This window comes from Manacus vitellinus, unplaced genomic scaffold (genome assembly GCF_001715985.3).
Source record: "Manacus vitellinus isolate BGI_N305 unplaced genomic scaffold, ASM171598v3 scaffold_16_pilon, whole genome shotgun sequence".
Classification (NCBI taxonomy): Eukaryota; Metazoa; Chordata; class Aves; order Passeriformes; family Pipridae; genus Manacus; species Manacus vitellinus.
This window is the reverse complement of record NW_021939189.1, coordinates 1,454,908-1,475,603: the sequence shown is the minus strand read 5'-3', so window position 1 is coordinate 1,475,603 and position 20,696 is coordinate 1,454,908. Positions and strand designations below refer to the sequence as shown.

Below are 20,696 nucleotides of genomic sequence, written 5' to 3'. Positions count from 1 at the left end.
CCACGTTATGTGATGTGGCAAAGACACACCCTAAAAGAGACAGGTAGGAATTTGGCTCTGGAGCTGTTTTCATTGGAAAACAAAAGGGTTTCTGTGACAGTCTGGAACAAGTGCCAGTGAAAGGGTATGAACTCTTTGCAGACTGTGGTAACTGCAGAATGTTGCTCACAGGGTTCCTACAGGTCATCAGGAGCTTTTCCCACCCTCCTTAATAAGGCAGCTTGGGTGAAGCGAGGTGATGTAGGCCTGCAAATGGAGAAAACAGAACACAAAATGTAACTTTTACTTGTTGTCTGCCAGCTCCTCCCTCAGCAACGCATTCCTAGAGGGGCATCCATGGATGCAGCAATGCATCCATAGCCGGGCTTTCACTCCCAGAGCCCAAGGAAGCCGTGGCAGGGCTCCAGCAGGAATCCTCTGGGCTTTGCAGCCGCTGTGATTCCCTGCTGTGAAGTGCTGCTGTACAAAGGAGGTGTGAGAACTTCCCCACACCAGCGATAATGAAGTAGAAGAGGATGTAAGGAGGCTGGTTCAGGTGCTCCCTGCTCCGAGCTTCCGTGCTGGAAGCTGCCACGGCAGCGATTCCAGCTGTGGGATCCACAGCCCGAGCTTCGGGGCGGATCAGGTTCAAGTGTTTCTGCTGGGCTGTGCTGGCTCGTGCTGCAGAGGGGATAAATTATGATGTCAAAACAGAGAGATGTTGTCACACACCCATCTCCCCCTCTGGGGTCAAGGTTCTGCTTTACAGCTCGGAAAGCCATTAGTCCAGTCGAGAGCATATGGCCAAGAACGGGCAAAGAAAAGTCCTGTGTGTTTGGGTCAGAGCTGCAGACAAAAGGCTCTTTGTGCTCAGAGCTGACAATGACAAATAAAGAGGAACCTGTTGATCTGGGAGAGAAATGGAGGATTATGAAAAGATCACATGGTGAGAAAAAGACCTTGGCTGTTTGTCTGGACGTCAGTCTCGGCCGTCGTTAAAATGCTTTCTGGGGCCACGGCGTGTTTGTTGATGGAAATATCGTCTCCTGCTCGTGGGTGCCTTTTCCTGACCTACAAAATGCTACCTGTGCCTAAAGATGCTGCCCCCAGACCACATCAGAGAGGTGATATGCTCCTAACTGGGTCCTTGCCGTGTGTGAGGTGTTGTGATTATAACTGATGTTTGCAAATCCCTCAGAGCACCAGAAACACTAAAGGCTAAAAAACAGTGTCTATCCAACCACGATCATAAATACAGGACACAAAGAAAACCCACTAGCAAAACGCCTATAATTCAACAAAGTTCCTGGAAGGAGCCCAAAAGCTATGTCTAATGCTAATAATAAGCATATTTCCCAAAGGTACCATTTGATTTCTATCCAAAACTAAACATATTTGAAGCTCTGCCTGGACGTCATTGTATAGTAGATTAAGTGGGGCAGTTTAATGTGTGACTAACTTCATAAAACCTTCAGCCAGCTCTGAAGGAACAGCAACAGTCTTGACAAGGCTGGGCTACAAAACACTTCACAGATAACGTGGTGCTTTTCACAGTAAGTCTGGAAAATATAGAGCAGGGCTGTGGTTTCGTGGCACATCTGGCAAGTGCAGGGTTCTGATCGGTGTGCAGAGAACAGGCTGAACAGAAATATTTATATTGAGCATTGATGGGCTGCCTAAAATGACCTCCAGAGCGTATGCAGTGCACCATAGATTTTTAAAAAATCTATTATAGCCCATTATGTTCTGGAATGTATCCGAGTCCATCAGCGTGGGCAGTGCCAGCGAGTCTCTGCCTTTGCTGTAGTGAAGGAGACCTATGGAAACGTGTTTAATTCAGAATAAAGCAGGGCTGTGTGTGGGGGGAAATAACAACAGAACGCTTTTCCTCTGGTTTTATTTATCTTTACAGCTGAAGAGACCGAGCTGGGGAAGGTGAGTGGGAAATGAAACACAAAGGGAAAGGTCCCTCGCTGTTCCTTAAGCACTGGTTGGAAATCAATGCACATAATGCACTTGGAAGGGCTCTCTCATTTACTGGTTTTCAGTAAATTGCTGGGCTGTGCTTCCCAGTGATAATGTGAGTGTCGTGGCTGTGCCAGGAAGAATACACTTCAAAAAAAAAAAAAAAAAAAAAAAAAAAAAAAAAAAAGAAAAAAAAAAAAGAACTGAGCAATTCCCTGCAAGCAGCATTTGGATAGTTTAGTCTGGGCTGCCCTGAATTCTATACCTTAACCAAGAAACATCCAGGGCTGCTGCCTATCTCTCCTGGGGGAACAAAGCCTGTCCTGGTTCTCTGGAGTTTATTCCAGAGACACAACAAACCATTTTTAAGCAAAATATCCTCCTGCAGAGAGAAGGGGAGGTGGGGGAGTCCCCAGCCCTGGAGGTGCCCAAGGAAGGCCTGGCCCTGGCACTGGGCTGGGGGACGAGGATTCCAGGGGTGGATTCCATGGGCTGGGAGGGCTTTTCCAACCTCAGGGATTCTGTGATTCCTGCTCTCTCCAGGCATTTTCCAACCACTGCTCTTCCTTCTCCCTTTGCCGTCCTCATTTTCCCCCCAGTAGTGGGTGATGAGCTCCCAGTGACTGCTGGATTAGGCTTAGGGTCCAATTATCCTCATTAAAAGTATAAACTAATAATTCTCAGTTCAAAGTGGGTTTGCTATGGACAGCCCCACCAGGGATTTAGTGCTTGATACTGGAGTTGGTGCTTAGGTTTTCTTTTAATAATTTTTAACTGGAGGCAGCTCTATTTATATATGCTCTGGGAGGATAATTTTATGGGTAAATATAATCTTTATTAATATTTTCTTTGTTAATTCATTGATGTTAGTAAAGAGCTTTGAAGATGAAAGCACTGTACGCAATAAATATTAACATTATTCCAACTTATTTTAATGTTGCCAGCATTCCAGCTCCATCATCTTTCATCCAAGAATCTCAAAGTGCTTTCCAAATGTTAATTAATTTCCTCTCAGCAGTCCAGGGAGATACCTATTATTATCTTCATTTCACAAAGGAGTCATTCTGAGTGCATTTTACCCCATGACTTGGTCAAAAATCAGGGAATATGGCGGGAGTTTATTTGGGACTGAGCCAAAAATTCCTGCCTCCCGTTCTCCTGTCCTTGCTGCTGGACAACATTCCCTTCCTGGGAGTGGGGTGTGACACTCACAGTGGTTTCATCAGGTGCTTTTATTGGTTGCTCTTAAAAGAAAAAAATAAACAGAGATCAAATGCCCCACACCCAGGGCAGGAGAGGAAATGAAACTCTTCAAAATCAGGATGTTCACAGCTATTAAGCGATGAATTTTCAGCATTTTTTGATGTCCAGGAGTAAATCTTAATGGGATGCTGGTTTAGAGTCCTACTGTAGAGTCAGAATCTTATAATCCTTACTTAAAAGGGTATCAAAATAGAAGTATTCACAGCTGAGGAAATGCTGTGGTAGAGAGAGCACAGGTGAGCACAAAAGATTAACATTCTGCAGCTGAAACTTCTCCTAAAATGCTCTTCCCAAACCAGAGGGTGAGTTTCTGATGAGACAAGAGGAGCATTTAGAGCCAGTGTGACTCCAGCAGTCCATGAGAACAATGCAAAGTTCAAAAATAGCACTATTGACTGGTGGAAAAACAACATACATATAATTTTCAGGTAATTACGACAGTATAATTAGCTGTGCTGTTCTCATATGAGCCATTTGAAATGCACTCTGCTGGCTGCTGGAGCTCAGCTTTTATTTCCAGCCTTTCCCAGGACTGCAGAGATTCTTTGGGAAGAGTGATGAGGTAAAAAATGAAGATGTGAGTATTTCACAGCAGATCCCACCTTGGTGCCTTGCTGCTGGGGTTTTATGCAACTCTACTCCTTAGGCAAGATGAGACCTAAAGAACTAGGAAAGATGAGCATAATCTACTCCTATAAGTCTATGAATTCCATGTGTAACAATTCACTGTCTGTGGTACTTCCATGTGTGGTCCACAATGGAAATTGTAGGACAGGGAGGAGGAAAGACACTCAAACTGTAACAGGTCTTTTTCTAAATCACTGTATGTGGCTGATGCCCTGTGCAAAATTGATACAAATTAGGATTGTGTGAAAATATTAGTATTCTACATGTACTGTGTGAGTGAGGGAATGGGGAGAATAACACATAACTTGATCAAAGTTCTGGAAAATTTAGGACCTTGGTTATTTTTATTTGCCCCAGACTTTGCTTATTCAGAATTATTTAGTATCTGAAGAAACCAACTTAAACACTGGGACATTGCAGTCTCACAAAAAATCACTTTTAATTGGAATGAAAGAGTTTACCCCAGTGAAAACCTGGATTTGTTGATGCTGTAAGTCTGTACAGGGTAATTAAAAGGCTGCCTCGCCTCTGGGTTGATATTTTGGAAATAAATGTAGCTTTTTGTAGTTTTCTGTCCTTGTGTTTAAATAGTTCTTGGCCAATTTCAAGCTGCTGAAGGATGTGATGCTCCAGGTTTGGACATGGCCCTCTCAGCTCCCTGTGGATCAGCCACGTCCTGCTGCAGTTGCTTTTTAGTCCTTGTTCTTTTACTGCATCCACACATTATGAAAATGGGTGCTAATGACAAAAAAAAAATGCCAATTGTGATTAATGGAAATGGAATTTTGTTGACCAAAAAAATGTGGATTTAACTCGGCCAAAGGAAATGCTTTTACAACTGTAGATGAATATCTCAGGAATGGCCATTTCTTTGGAGAGAAAAAACCTTTCCAGTTCCAATTAAAAAAAAAAAACACAAACCAAAAAAAGAAATGGATAACAATGTAAAAGAAAAGCGAATAAAGGTACAGACAGAACCAGATGCACTCAACAGTGGCAGTAAAAGGTCCAGGAGCTAATTTTAGGTGAGTGAAATTAAGGTAAAGTGGATGCAAGGCCAGGAGGGCGCTTGTTTCAGCACAAACCCAGTCCCCCAGGACATAAATCTCCTCCTGGAATCCTGGAATGGTTTGGGTTGGAAGGGACCTTAAAGCTCATCTTGTTCCACACACGATCCAGTGATACTGGGGTGGGAAGGATGAAGAAATAGTTGTAAAGAATGGGCTGATTGTTGTGCCCAGGACTATTGTCTTGCAGCTGCAGAGGCTTTGTGGAGCAGTGGAGGACGGAGGGAGCTGAGCTGGCCTTGGAATGTGGAATTCCAGGCAGGGAATACAATCTCCAGGGCATTCAAAAATCAAGGAGTGAGGTTAAAGTTCTTTTAGATTTGTAAAAAAATTGCAAGGGGGGGCAGAGTTTGTGCCGTGGTCACTGCAGGCTTGGGGTACTCGGGCTTGGAAATGGTGCTTGTGTGAGTACAGAAAGGAGGGAAGTTGATCCTGGAGAACTGAAAAAACAGGAAATACGAAATGGAGCTGGGATGTGTCACCCCATGACGCTGTGCATGTAATTAAAGATTATAATAACTCCTTTCCACGTGCTTTCCATGTTGTTAGGCCAGGAGATCCAAGGATATAACACTGACATGAGCAAAATGGCCCAGTATCTGCCCCTAATTTAGGATTTTGGGTGATTAACTCCCCCTCTGGGAATTCAAAGAGCTCAGGTAGCAAAGCTGCGATGAAACTTTTCTAAGTGAGTAGCAGCCCTTGTTTGGGCCAAACTTGTGAGATGATGGTAACCTAATATGATATAATTTAATGGAATATTGCTCTTGGATGTGGGTTCAGGGGGAGATGTGTGCACCAGCCAAGTCCCAGTCACTCAACAGGAACTTACTCCACAGCATATTGAGCAGTGCCACGTATGTTGCTTATAAAAAATGGACTTATTTTATCAGGCAGATTTGCTACTCCATTTTCTGCACACGCAGCCAAGGAATTTGCACTAAAATGTACCTCTGTGACTTCTTTTTGTCCCTCAGAAAAAGCTATTTCGGTGGCACATCTAACTGTTTTTTATGCCTCCAACAACCTCAGGTTTTAGTGGCTTGGTCGTGTTCTCTATCAAGAAATAGCGATTGAGAATCTATCATTAAATAAGTTGTATTCAGGATCAAAAATGCCCCCCAGCACTTTTGAGCAGAGAGTAAGTTTGGACTATTAGACAAAGAGGGAAAATTCTCGGAGACTCGGACTAATGAAAACAATATGTTGGTAGAAAAATTGCATATCTGTTTTAAAAATGTTATTGTGTCTGAACACGGTTTTAAGCAAGTGAGTTACGTGACATGATCCATTTTTTTGACCAGTTACAGAATAAGGACTTAGAAGAAACGGGGGTGGGAGGTAGATTCTCAAGTCATTTATTCTACTGAGATATGGCCAAAAGGGGGAAATGAACTTCCGAAAATCGGGAATTGAAAATATCAAAATTCTGAATGGTTGAGGAAAATCTTGATCTTTAATCTTCTCTCCTCCCAAAGGTCAAAAGAAAAAACATTGGAGTTTTAGCTCAGAAACAAGAAAACTGGAAGACTGTTTGGGGGTATTTTCGCCTTCTCCAGTTGCACCCCAGGTATGTCCTTTTTAAATTAAGACAGAATCCTGACAGATCTGAGTGTTGCCATCACAGCCAGAGCTGGAACAACTGGGAGCACCTTTGAAAATCACTGTGTGTTGACAAAGTCTTCTCTTGGCAATAAACCATCATCTGAGACTCAGGAGCAGAGAGGAACAAAATTTCATTACATGTAAATAATAGTCTAAATATAGAAGCACAGATTGTTTTTCTCATTAAGTTCCTTCTTCATCCTAAAGCATATCCTGCTTTTAAAAACAACTGACTATCAAAAAGTCCAAACTGAAAAATGAGGGGCCTGTATGAGCTTTGTCTGTAAAAACCCTGACAGTATTTAGGGTGAAGCATTTTAAACCAAATTTTCGGTATCCTCTGCTTTTGTTCGCTTCCTCATTTTAATGTAGCTGAAGACATTCTCAGCCTGTTTTATTTAAAGCAGGTTTTGAAAGAGGACACTGTGGTTTATGGCCACGTGTCAAGTTTGATAGGGCTATGCCATGATTTAGCAAAACACTTTAAGCACATGTCCACATCCCACTGAATTTGGTAGGAAGTGAAGAAGCAGAGGAAAAAACTGTTTGCTGCGCAGCAGCCTCATTCAGGGGAGAAAAAAGTAATTGAAATCAAAAAGGATTTGTCTTTATACAATTAGAGACCATTTCTGCCGAATTCTTGAGACGAGACACAAGCTCACCCATCACGTTAGGTCATAATTATTAAACATATTGGATCATTTCAAAGGAAGGGTTCCAAACTGGGCTGGTTCAGACCACTGAAATACAGCAGCTAATTATGGCACCCGTGGGCGTTCTGGGGAGTCATCTGACTTTTATTTTTTTAGATATCTCGCCCTGCCCCCTCCCCAAACCAGCCTTTGAGACACTCTGATAAGTCTTCATTACACGCAGGATTAAGCTGGAGTATCGGAGTGTCACTTATCAGCCTCTTCTAATTGCTCCTCATTTCCTGAATGCTTCATTTGATATGCTGAGCATCAAAGAAATCCGTGAGAACAGTGGATATCTGGATATCTGCAATAAAAGTGGGGTGTAGGCATGGCCTGGAGATGAAAGAGGGGTCCCAGCAAGGAGTCACCTGGATTTTCTGTCCGCTGTCTGGAGGCCAAGCTGGAGAATATTTCTGGGAGAAATGCTTGGGAATGGAATGTTTGGAAAGAGATAGGAGTTGTTCTCTTTGGTCAGAGAATCAGGACTTCATATACACACACACACACATTCATTCATATATATGTATATATTCTTATGAATAAAGAGGATGATATCAAAAACCTGCTTCCTAGAAAGACATTTGACACCACTCTCCCATTCTTCCCTCAATGCAAACTACCTAATTTTAAATCGTGGGCAACTCCTCAGGTCACATGGGATAAATTATAACTCAGTAATAACCAGGAGTGGTAATCTCCTCACCACACGTTCCCTGGGTGGCCCCAAAACACACTTTAATCTGTAGAGTGGAGACATTAATGTTGGTTTTTTTTTTTTATTTTTGTCTTGCAATGCACGTAACCTAAATGCTTTCTGAATGTAGAGATGGATTTTATGGAAGCTATGGAGAAGTAGGAAATTTCGTTTCTTTTTTTCTCTTCTATGCACCAAGGTGAAGGCCAAGTGAAGAGTCTCATGATGATCTGTATTTATAGAGTGACACATAGATAAAAAGAAGATGAACAAAGCCAAAGTGACTTAAATATTAGTATTTAATCTGCCCAATTCACAACCGATGCTGTCATCTTGCCAGGCAGCATTTTTGATATATATTTCCCCCCTGTATTACCTGGTCTGCTGTTGGAGTAACCCACATTTTACTCGAAAATGACATGAAATGGTCAAGTTTGCACCTCAAGGCTCTGCTCCAACTCCTTAGGCCTCCCCAGAACACCTGTATTGCTGTTCCTCTGTAAGAGGAAAACCCGGGCAAGCTCGTGATGATTCCCTGAACTTTTCTGCAGAAGCCCATGGGAATAAAACTTATTATTTATAAAACTCATCACTCTCTGCTTGTGCAGACCAGGAGCCTGAGGGTTCCTCACCGCCGCTGAGGGACCCCAGCCCCGTCCCGTGCTGTTCCACTCTTAAACCACTTAAACCCGCGGATTATGTAGCAGGAAGCAGAGCCGCAAATTCCGATTTTAATCAACTTCATTTATTTACTACAGCGACGGGGACCCACCGCTCCCCTCCGGCGCTCCGGGGTGTCCCGGGGCGCGGGTCCCGCAGGGGGCGCCGCCCGCTCCCCTCACGGAGCGACCCGCGGGGGCCGCGCTGAACGGGGGGAAACTTTGCGGGCAGGGCGGCGGCGGCAACGCGGGGCCACCGGGGCGGCTTGGGGGGCCCCGCGGAGGGACCGGGGCTGTGGGCCGAGGGTGCTGCTAGGGGGCGCGGGGACCGGCGGTGGGACGGGGGAACCCCGCCCGAGGAGGAAGCACAAAAATGATTTCAAACGCGCCGGTCGGGGGCGGGCGGAGGCGGGGCGGCGGAGGGGGGGGCGGTGTCCCGGCGGGTTTACTGCGCCTCGCGCGCGGCTCGCAAGCTGGCGGACAGTGCGGAACTAAAGGTAAGCGCAGCTCCGGGTCCCCCCGCGGAGCCGCGCGGCCGGGCCGGACGGGCCGGGGCGGCGCGGGTCCCGCCGGGGCGGGCGCGGGCGGGGGCGCGCCGCACGCGGGGGCGGAGGGACGGGGGGAGCGCTGGCGGGGCGGCGCAGCGCGGAGCTGCCTTCCTTCCCTGGCCCGCCCCCCCTTCGCCGGCCGCGCTCCGCCGGGGCAGCGCGGGCGGCCCCGCGCCCCGCCCGCCGTCGGGCGCGCGCCGGGCGGGCTGCGCGGGGAGGGCGGCGGCCCGCCGAGCTCCCGGGGGGCGCCGGCGCTGGGAGCGCGGACGCTGCCGGGGGGGCCGGGCGGGGAAGGAGCCCCTCGGGCTCCCCGCGAAGTTTGCGGGGAGTGCGGCGGTGACAGCGCGGGCACCGCGCGGGCGGCCCCGCTCGCCGCCCGCCCCGCGGGATAAAGCGCGTCACGGGCAGAGGTGGAGGAGTTCGGCGGGGCTGAGCTGGCGCCGGTCCCTGTCATCCTGCGAAAGGCATGGAAACGGGGCGCTCCGGCCGCCCCGCAGCCGAGTTGGAGCTCCCCCGGTGCGGCCCGGGTGGGTGTTTTGGGGGGCTCGGCACGGGGAGCAGCCCCCGCGAGCTTCGCCTTCCACCCCTCGGCCTTTGGGAAGTCGTCACGCACTTCGCAGCAATCACTTCAGTTATCCATCAGGGATTTTGAGGAACCGTCGTAGCGGCTGGCGGGGCGTCCTCTCTGGACACACGCACAAAAATCCAAGGAAAAGCGTTTTCCCCCCCCCTTCCCCAAACTTTGCCATCGCTTCGGTGCCGGGCGTGGGGCTGCAAACCCTGCCCTGCACGCCCGGCAGCCTGGCAGAAGTTTGGGAGTTTGATCGCAGTTGTCACAGGGTCGTTATTCACCAGGAGGGCTCCTGTCTCCTGCTTTAGAGTTAATTCGGTGAAAGGCACAAAATCGGGTTTGTGTTACATATGTAAAATCAGAAGTGTGTTAAAAGTGTCACAAACTGCGGGATGTGTAAGGTATGACTACGGAAATACTTTGTCTTTCCCTAGAGATTCAGTAGGTCTCAGTTTTCTGCGTATCAAAGGTGTTGGGCACTTTCAGTTCTAGATAATTAAGGAGCTGTCAGGAGGTAAAGAAGTATAAAACCTTGAGTGTGTCCAACTTCAGGACCCTCAGATCCTTCTTTAAATCCTCCTCTGGCCTTAGTTTTTCCGGGTGTTTTCAGACCATACTGTGTTGCTTGAGCTGTGTTGTCCTTAAGTCCTTTTTCTTTTCAAAATGTGCTTCCCACATAAGGAGATAAAAGGTTGGGATGTGGTTCCAGCATTAAAGTTCTGTCAGTCTTAGCGTGGTGAATGGAACAGTGTGCTTTGGTGGCCAGCTCTGAGGGGTTTGGGTGCACAGCAGCCAGATGGGCTTTATGTGATGCCTTTATTAGCAACACTCACTGAAATGGAGTAGAAGGAGAGGAGAGAGAAGTGATTTTTTTGGGTGTGCGTTAAGATGACAGGTCAAGGGACGGGGCTGAAAGGCAGGATTTGGCTGTGAAAATTGATAATTTATCCATCTTGGGAGCTTTGAAACCTGAAGCCTGTGGTCCATCAGCCTGGGGGGGGCTGTTCTTTCCTCTTCCTCTGCAGCTTCACAGGTGGATCTTTCACAGAACTGTTTCTGTGTCTGCTCCTCATCCCAGACCTCTGTCTTGATCCTTCTCTAAAACTTCCTTATTGAGAACCGGTAGGAAGAAATCACAACTTTTAAAATTAATTTTTCCTAAACTTACTGTTACTGCCTCAGGAGCCTGGAGAATAAATGCCAAGCTGACTATTTTATTTTCATTTTCACTTTTCTGCTCAGGGTAGTGGCACTTGCAGGCTGGCACTGAAGGATCCCACTGCATTCTGTGAAAACTTGGGGTTTTCCTCTGGTTTTTGTGGGCTTGGTGTAAGAAAAAATAGTTACTTTGTGAATTTATACTTTGAAGACTTCAGTACATTTTTTTTTACAAGGAAAAAAGGTGTGTGGGTGGATCCTTCTGTGTCAGGAAGGAGAGGGGAAGACAAGGGGGCACGAAAAATTCCTGCTTTGGGTCGTAGCTGTCACGGGGTGGTTTTCCAGGAGCAGCACAGCTCAGTTAGGAGGTACTGGATGAGGTGAGTGCTCCTTGGAAAAACGTGGCTAATGGAAAGCTGTGACATCGTCCTTGGGGGCCGTGGGTGTTTTCTGAGCAGGAGTAAATCCCCAGAAAATTCTTTTTAAATTCTCTCTTTCCAAGTTGAAAGGTACCTAAGGGAAGGTTTGTGATTAAGACTCTGCTGTTTGAAGAATGACCGGTGAATTCCTTTAATTATTTTCATTTCTCCTCCGATTAATTAGCAAATGGCATTGATTTCAGCTTTAGTGACCTTTAAAACTAAAATCAAATGTAATGGTTGTGCAGTGCCTCGCTTGCCTTGCCAGAAAAAGTATGTCAGGAAAACTTAGGCAAGTTTCTAAAACTTTGCTGCCTTCCCATGTAAAGACCTGTGGGTAGCACTGCACGTGTAAATTGGGGAATGTGATACCATGGTATTGCCACAGGCAAATTAAAGTTCTTGCTCCCTCCAGAAAAACAGTGGTCAGTCTTACTTGCCATAACTTTTCCTGGAGCTTTAAATCGTGAAATAGCCTTTTTTTTTTTTTGTAATGTATTATCTCACCATAATCAAGAATATTTCAGTCTTTTGCCCCATTTGGGACTGTTTGTCCCATTGGAAAAAGAAAAATAATCAGATAAGATCAAACATACTCTGCAGATCCCAGACTTGTGAGGTTACTGAATTCTTTGGTACTCTGGAAGGGTTGGATAAATTGAACCAGTATGTTTTCATTTCTGCTGCTGAAATAAGGTAACTGGAAAGTCTGTGGAGTTCTCCATAACTCCATAGGCTGAGGCATATGTGAATTTTCCTGATCTTAATTACTATTCCTGTATAATTGCACACAGACTCTAATTTATCTCAAGGTAAGCTATTTAAAGCTCTTTCTAATTGGAAGGAGTATACTTGAGTGATTAAATCTTTCCTTCAATATTTCTTACATCTCTTTAAATTGGTTATTAGATTGTTGTGATCTTTGCCTTGCACTCAAGTCTTTTGGAAATCATTACACAGTTTGCAATAATCAATTCAATTATACATGGATCAAAGAAGGAGAAAGAAAAGCTTATGTTCGAGTATTGTCATTCTTGATACTGTCCTAAGGAGCTGGTTTGGAAAGCACATGCTGGGAGGTTTTCTCCTTTGTTCTCTCTCCTTTTAAGAAAGTGCCTTTGGGGATTGAAGAGATCCCTGGTGTGTTTCTTGTTAGACACAATTTATACTTAAAAAAAAAAAAAAAAAAGTGAGCCAAGAGTTTGAATGAAAATTCATAAAAGCCTTTCCACACAATGGGGAGGAAAACAAACCAGTCAGAAACATCCAGTTGGGAAACACCCCTCCCCTGAATGCAGGGAGGCAGTTTTTGAGGGGGACAGGTTGATGGCACAGCTTTTAGGTGGGGGTGATAATAGTGACAAGTGGATCTCTGGAACTGCATCCTCAGTGCTAATAAGCACAATCTACCTATTTCGGTGTTCAATTAGAATTTTACTCCTCTGTATTACAAGCTGTATTTGCTTAATCCTTTTACAAGTTGCTGTGGTTGCTTGTTTCTGTGATTAAAGTAAATATAATCTACTTTTCATTGTTATCTGAGTCCCTGGATTAGGGTGGTTTCATGCAGTAATTTGGTGTGTGGCAGCATCGTTGTATTTTTAACTGTATTTTGGTCCAGGTATCATTTTTTTTAGCCTTTGGTCTTTACCACTGGGATTGCAGACACCAGAGGAATAACATTGGCAGCTGTGCATCACCACTTAACTGTCAGAGCCCCAATCCATAACCCTTCTTTATGGCCAATAAAACCCAGATTGCCTGTTGTGCACACGGAAATACAGTGTCACTGCACTTGTGGAGAAACCCTCCCCAGCACTGGGGGCCATCCTGGAGGGGTTTGTGGTTCTGTGCAAGGGAAATTCTTATTTGATGCCACTCGTGAGAAGGAAGGAAGGAAGGGGTAAGAACCATACCCACTATACTTGATATTTTTCATGGGTTTACAATTCGTTTTTCTTTTGCTTTAAAAATTACAGTTACAGGGCTGGGAAGGTAAGAGGCAGGTAGAAGATGCATCTTCTTCAGCTTTATTCCATGAGGAAATATTCCCCTCAGGAGGGTGAGTGCTCAGGACTCAGTTTCTGGCTCAGACACCCAAGACAGATAGTTAAAAGCATCCCGTGGAACAGGGTGTGGACAGTTCAGATACCTTCAAATATTGAAGTTATTTATAGGGATGCAGCCACTGCTCTGGTTTCAATGGTTTATGGCCTGACCTGCATTCACACAGGGCACAGAGATAAGTGCAGACCTGTCACTAATGTCTCTGGCAGGGAGGATTGGAGTTCCTGTAATCTGTTCTCCGAGAAGTCAACTCTCCTCACTTCCCTCTTTAGTGCCATTACAGTGAAAAGCAAAGCAGACCTTCCACACACTTGAGACTTGAGTGCTCCCTGTGATTGTTCTGAGATACCCCCAGGCCTCTCCCACCTTCTGAGTGCCTCCCTGGTGCCTTCCTCCGGGGCATCTCCTGGAATCCCTGTTTGTCCCGGTGCTTGGAGTGAGTGGCAGCTGGTGGCTCCATCAGCATGGCCTTCCCTGGGCTCTGCTGATGCTGAATTTGGAGCAACAGTCCCTTGGTTGCTGTGAATCAACATTTTGGAAGGGTTACTTTTTGGATCACTCAAATCCCAGAGGATTGGTGGCTGGCAAATGGACTGGGTCTCTTGTGACTTTGCTCGTCTTGGTGTTTGGCCCTTTGGCTCCGCGAGGAGAGAATTCCCCCTCCAGTCCTGAGGTGGTCTCAGAGCTGTCTGGTTATTTTTGCTGCTGTGCTTCCCCTCTACAAATTTCTGCTTTGCTGAAGGATGTTGCAGGTGCCCTTCTAGTGAAAAGCTCAGCCTTGTCACCCTCCATAAAAAGCAGTCAGTGCCTTCTGACAGCCAGGATTTCAGGGAAGGATGAAAACACGAGTTTTCACGTTAAAAACTGGTCAGTAAATACCTTGGGTGTCTCGTGCAGCCCAGCTGCCTCAGCCTGTGCTGTCCCCCTTCACCTCTGGTCACAGAATTGTGCCTGCAAGAATCACAGAGAAATGTTTGTCCTGTTCTTGAGGGGGGAGAAAGGGGGAAATGCACAGTTTGGGGGACTCCTGTGACACGTGGTCGGGCAGCTGGAGTTTGGAACCCCCTTGCTGGAGCTCAGGTATCGAATGTCTCGTTGCTCTGTCACTATTCCAGCTCTGTGTAGACCAGTAAAAGCCAGGAGTGCTGGTTTGGGCTTTTTAAAGTGAAGGTGATTGGATTTTATCGTGCAGAAATGGCACATAGTACCTTCAGTAGTAATCTGGTCATGAAAACAAATGCCATTCTTAAAAGTAGGGTTTTTTTGCTAGGGAGGAGGGGTGAGCAGGAGAAAAGAGCTTACCAAGAGTGCTCATTTCTGTAATTTTGCTTAGTGCTGTCAAAACCACTTTGAATGTGTGGTCACTGCTATAAAATGTGGCTATTTCAAAGCAAATTCAAAACTTTGGGGCTACAAGAAAAACTCGAAGGTATTAAACCCTTGAGAGTATCTGGAGTTGAGGATGGGGCCAGGAGATGTCACTTTTATCTGGCTTTGTTCTGATCTTCCAAATTTTCAGTGGCAGCCAGAACCACATTAAAACCAGGTAACAGTAAATTATTCTCCCTGTGCTGTGCCACAAACCTTTGGGTTGTCGTTTCTTCTCTCCCTCTTTTGCTGAGGCTCCTGTGGCTGGTGCAGCTGTATTGATCCAGGAGTTTGTCAGCAATTTGCTTAATCTTGTTCTCCTTTTGGGATTAGGGATGGCTGTGGATGTCTCTGTTGTCTGTTGTGTCCCTTGGCAAACACAAGGAATAGTGGAGGGCTCGGAGCTTTGCATCCCAGGGCCAGGGCAGAGCAGGAGTGAGCAGAGGGTGGGTATTATGGCCTTGTCTGGGCCATGTGAAACAAAGAAATGAAAAGCCAGTATACAATGAGAGCAGAGGGCAACCTAAGCTTGACCTTTATGTCTATAGGAGATGATATACAAGAGATTTATATAGGAAGTGGCATGATAATTAATGGAGGGGGAAAAGGAGCCTTTTAAAGCCATTGCTTGGTAAGAATAGAGCCCTGGGCTGTGCAGCAGAGCAGAGGCTCCCTGGGCATGTGAAAGTTTATTCAGCACTGGGGATGGGCAGATAAGTGCTGGTCACTCCATGTGCATCACTGGGCATGGGCCGGGGCTGGACTTCCCTGGATTTGTTCAGAAATGGGAACGAGCCTTCTGGACACGTGGGTGAGCTCTGCCTCCTGCTCCTGCCAGCCCTGCCTGGGCTGAGGGAAACGCTCCAGGTGCCGGTTTCCATCCCAGAAGGATATCTGAGGGTGGGAGGGGAAGGGAGAATTTTAGTCTGTCCCTGCTTTGAGGCTGCCACACAGCCAGCAGCTTTTCCACAGTGAACTGAGCTGCATCCCTCTATCTCTGGAGATATTTCCTTCCCTTGGCCCTGTTTATAGTGTAGCCTAAATGCTTTTCATGCTCAGTTCTTCAAACCAGAGTTCAGGCGGAGTCTCCTGTTGGCTTTCCTTGTTGTTACTTTCAGTTTGACACCTACTTGCTCCCTTGCTCCCGACCATAGATCATTTGGTAATTTGGGCTGGAAGGGAGCGTGGGAAATCTCCACTCCAAGCTCCTGCTGGAAGCAGGATCAGCTGTGAGGTCAGAACAGGTTACTCAGGACTTTATCCAGTCTGGTGTGTGAAACCTCTGAGGATGGAGATGACACCAGCCCTGTGGGCAACCTCTTCACTGCTTAACTGTTCTCAGGGTGAAAACAGGGTTGTGATGTTGTTTTTTTTTTTTGTATCCATCCTAAACCTCTTACTTCATCTTGTGCCTGTTGTCTCCCATCCTTCTGCTGTGTGCTGGTGTGAAGGTCATGGCTCTGTTTCCTTGATGACCTCCTTTACACATTGGAAGGTTGCCACGAGGCTCCTCCAAAGCCTTCTTTTCCCCAGGCTGAGTTAGCCCTGTTCCCCCAGCCTCTTGCTGTACCTCACATCTTTGGCAATAAGATACCAGGGAATGGGATTTGGGCCGATGGTTCCATGAGGTTTTACTCCTGAGGGTTTCTGCTAGTGGAGGTGTATTTGGAAATAACCTTAACAGCCTCAGCAATGTGCATGAGTAGTTCCTGTGACTGTCCACTAAGGTGCAAATTGCTTCAAAAAATTGAATTTCATAGGCAGTGAACCTTCTGAGAGGAGAAGGGGACGGGCAGTAGGTGGGCAGCTCCTCACCAGGAGGATCCATAGGATTCTTGTCCATTTTGGAAACTGGGCTACCAACCTCTCCCACTCTTTCCTCCTCTCCCATTAAATACATGCTTATAAAGCAGATGGAAAACTGAACTCAGTCTCCTTCTTGCTTGGCTGCAGCACCTTTTGGTGCAGCTTTTGTGGGCACAGCCACTGGAGTGTGCAAACATGGGATAAATGTTCTCAGGGATTTGTGGTGGGCAGAGCTGAGATTAGAGGTTTTTCTAAACTGGGTTTATACCCTGTAAAAACCAGGTCTCTATTCTACTCTTGGTCCTTGGAAGAGCATCTCCTCTTGCTGTGTGAGCAGGTGAGAGACTTTCACTGTCCAGCCACGTGGACAAATTTGCTGCAGAGAATCCGATGAGAATCTTCAGAGTTGGAACTTCTTGTTCACCTTCACTCAGTGCCTTCTGCAAGATGTTCCCCTCCCCTACTGGTAGAGCAGGGCCTGGAGTTTATAAAGCTGCCCTGTTCATCTTTCCAACTGAAAAATGATTCATTAGCACGAGAAATAGAATATAGATGGTTTGTTTGGCTCTCTAGCAGAAACGCAGCTCGCTATTATTTTTTTTAGAAAAGCAGCAGCCAAATACAGTAGGGATAATGTGTTTGGGTCAGGTAAAATCTGTAATCCAAACTGCAGGAGTGTGTTGTAAAAAGTTGTGTGGATGAGAATGTTTTCTGATGCATTCATTCCTCATGTTGTTTCTCGAGACTCCCCTGACAAAATGATCTCACTTTCGTGCAGATGTTGTATCTTGTTTCCCTGGTGCAAAATAAGAGCCTTTGCAGCAGTCCAAGCATTTGTGTAGGTTTTCAGCTTATTGGAAAAGCTGTTGGAGCAGCTCTGCCCAGGCTATGGATGGAGCTGTGAGTGCACCTATAAATGTGCAGCACCAGGATGGAAAATGTGGGACATAAATCAAGCTGTTCTTTTTGGTGGGTTCCTTGTTGATTTAACAGTATCTCATCTGTGAATCTTCTGAGGCCACTCCATGGCAGGGCTTCACATTTTTTTTTTAAATCAAGTATCAGGACTGTTGTTGGTTTGAATTGCAAGGATTTTAGATAATATTTTTCTAAAGGGTGCACACCCAGCTCTTCGTTCAGTTCGTTTCTGCTCTTACCTCTTCGGTGTTAAAATTTGACTCTCGTAGTTGAGAAGTGACGTTTTTATTCAAGGCTCTTGACGATGTCACTTGGGTTTCTGAGGAAATGGCTAAAAATAAACGTGTTATAAACTGATTCTTAAGAATGTCAAAGTAGCTGTAGTGGTTCAGACCAAGGGTCCATCCCTGGTACAGCTTCCAGAAAAGAGTGAGGAGGGAAAAGCAACAACAGGGCAAAGTGTGGGGAATAACTGTCACTTCCCTGCAGCAGTGCCCTGGTCTCCAGCCACTTGGAGCTCAGTCCTCTGGATCCAAAGGGGGCTACCAGCTGGATGAGCCCAAATAAATCTATTTTCCAAGTGCCTGTCCAGATTTCTCTTGAACCTTTATAAACTTGTTTCATTCACAGTATTTGGGGAGGGAATTTCTTGCTGCTCTTTGCTGAGTGAGGACCCTGCTCGTTTCCCTCTGAGCCTGGTTCCACCCAGCTTCATCGCCGGGTCACTGCTGTGGAATGGAGGAGACTGAAAAGTTGATCCCTGTCTGCTCTCCTTGTTCTGTCCTGGTTTATAGATTGTGTCACATTTGTCCCCATGTCCTCCATTTTTAGGTTGAAAAGTCTTAGCTTTTGCTATTTCTTCATTGGGGAAATCCTGCTGAATTTGTACCTGCCTTCTGTGAACATTTCCACTTCTAATGTGTATGTATATATATATATATTATTTTTTTTAAGATGAGACCACCAAAAGCAATGCACTTGGAGATCTGGGTGAAGCAGGGATTTATAGAGTGTGTCATGATTTCTTCTTTGCTCCCTGTTCCCTTCCTAATGATTTCCCCCAAGGATTTGCATGTTTGCTGCTGAGCCCATGTTTTCAGAGGTGTGTTTATCTTGAGCCCAGGAGTTGCCCCAGGGTGGCAAAGGTCACCAGAGCCATCCCTGTGTGTGGAAGGCTGGGTCTGGCTGCTCAGCTTTTCCCAGAGCCATCACTTGGGTTGTGTCCACTGAGCTGCTCCATCCCTGAGCTCTCCCACTTTTCCTCCATCCTTACACCGGGTCCCACCAGCAGCAGCTTTGTCATCCTGCTGATCCCTTGGTTTCCTGGGATGTCAAGGAACAGGTTAAGCTGTGCCAGCCCAGAACTCCACACATGACCTTCCCCTGTTGTTTGCTCTTGGAACAGCTCAGCCACCCTGGTAACAGAAGAACTTTGAAAAGCAGCTGAGGATCCGTGGCCTGGTTTTATTTTTTTAGGAAGTTCTTCCTGCTGTCAGAACACTGGTGTGTGCAGCCTGGGCGTGCAGATTGCCTTTGACCTGTGCTGGGCTGTTGTTTTTAAACACTCTGAGGTGGTGCCAAGCTGTTTGAAGGGGAAGCAGGGATGTGTTGGAACTTGTTTCCTATCTTCACTTAACTAGAAAACTTTTGTAAAACGTGCCTTTGTTTTTCATATAGTTTAGCAAAGGGCTTGAGCTAAATAAGAGTTGATTAAATGCCTTGACTCCTTCATTGCTTGGGCTCTGATGTCTTGAAGCCTTCATTTTTATTTTTCCCCCCAATATTACTGTTGTTTGCTTTTGACACAGAGGCTGAGCAATGTTGGGAAGCAACATCCATACCTGGAAGTGGAACCTGTGTGTTGTTATCTAGTGAGAATTTAGGAGGCACAAAGGTGAAGACACTTCACACTAAAGTTCTAGGCTTTAGAGACCCAGGCAATGCTTTATTTTGTTGAGAGCCCCTGTGCCTTTGGCCTGTGTAGGTACCAAGGACAGGCAGAGTATAAATTCATGAACATGTGAGAGTCATTCAAAGGACATTAATGAGCTGCCAAAGGCTTGTGGATATGCAAATTCCTATTCAGGGTGGGATTTGGATGAGTGCATTAATGAGGTGGGGCAAGAGTTTGGGCAGTAAAGATGAAAAGGAGCAGTGACTGGAGCAGCATCCTCCCTCTGCCTGGAGAGTGGGGGGGGAATGGGGAGAAGGCAGCTCATGGAAGGCTTGGAAAAGTGAGGGAGTGGGATAGGAGCAGTCAGTGCTGCTGTTCTCTCTTCCTCGGGATCACCGTGGAAGTTTGAACTTGGCTATCAAAGTTTTCTTGGGCAGCTCCTTCAGTCCTGGCTGTCCTTGTGGCTGAAGCCAAGTTAAATCCAGGATTGTTCTTGGAGTTTACTTGCAATGGTTTTCATGTATTTTTAAATCATAGGTGTGGCTGAAACTTGGCTTATAAACCCCCTCATTCCATCGAGCAGTTTGTTTCCATGCAGGGCAGGGGTTATTGTGGGAATGGTGAATTGGATTCAGTCTTACTCTGATTGTAAGAGAAATTGTGTCTGAAGGACGAGGTTGTCTGAAGGGGAGGGGCACAGGGTGTCGGGTTGAGGGCACTGGGAAAAGAAATATCTTCCCACTGAGCAAGTGTCCTTAGTGTCTGTCCTTAACAAGTGCCAGAGTGACTGGGAAAATGGGGAAATAAGCTTTGTCTGTGCTATATGTGGGCCAGGAAAATATTGCATAGGGAATATATATATAGCTTTCTAACTCACTGCATGCTTGAGCCTATAGGTAACACTGCAGCTAATACATAGAAAAATGCAGTTTTCTGGCACGGACAAGCTCTGGGAGATGGAAGGACAGAGTAGCCCGAATTTGGAGGGGTTTGGATCAGCTTTGTCTGGAGTTTAGGCCTTGCCTGAGATGCATCTTCCCAGCCCGCCTCTGGCTTCACTTTGTGGTTTGAAACTGTTTTCTTTATCCTCATTGAAAGCTGAAGAAAAGCAGGAAGGTTCTGCTTCCTCCCCCATTATTCTGTCATCTTTCTGCATTTTTCCGTGGTGGGAAGAGCCCGGTCGTTGGGGGAGATATGAAACCCTGCACTTCCTGCTTTCCCTTTCTTTGTGCCACTGCCTCCTTCAGGCGCCTTCCCAGGATCCGCATTCAGGCCGTGCCCCCGTCGCTCTCCTTCCAAGCTGTGCCGGTACTTGGACTGAAATCCAAGTGATTCCTGACAGTCCCACTGATTCTTTACTGCCGGGAGCAGCGGCCAAAGAAGTCATCCGTGT

At 46.3% G+C, this 20,696-nt stretch overlaps 1 protein-coding gene across 2 annotated transcripts in view; it reads left to right on the top strand.

Annotated features, from left to right (window-relative positions):
* Positions 1-9,020: 9,020 nt before the first annotated feature.
* Positions 9,021-20,696, top strand: part of PIAS1 (protein inhibitor of activated STAT 1) — a 53,848-nt gene continuing 42,172 nt past the window's right edge. For both annotated transcript variants that reach the window (XM_018069584.2, XM_018069585.2), the window contains exon 1: positions 9,021-9,051. The gene's annotated coding sequence lies outside the window, so the exon portion shown is untranslated. The remainder of the gene's footprint in view (positions 9,052-20,696) is intronic.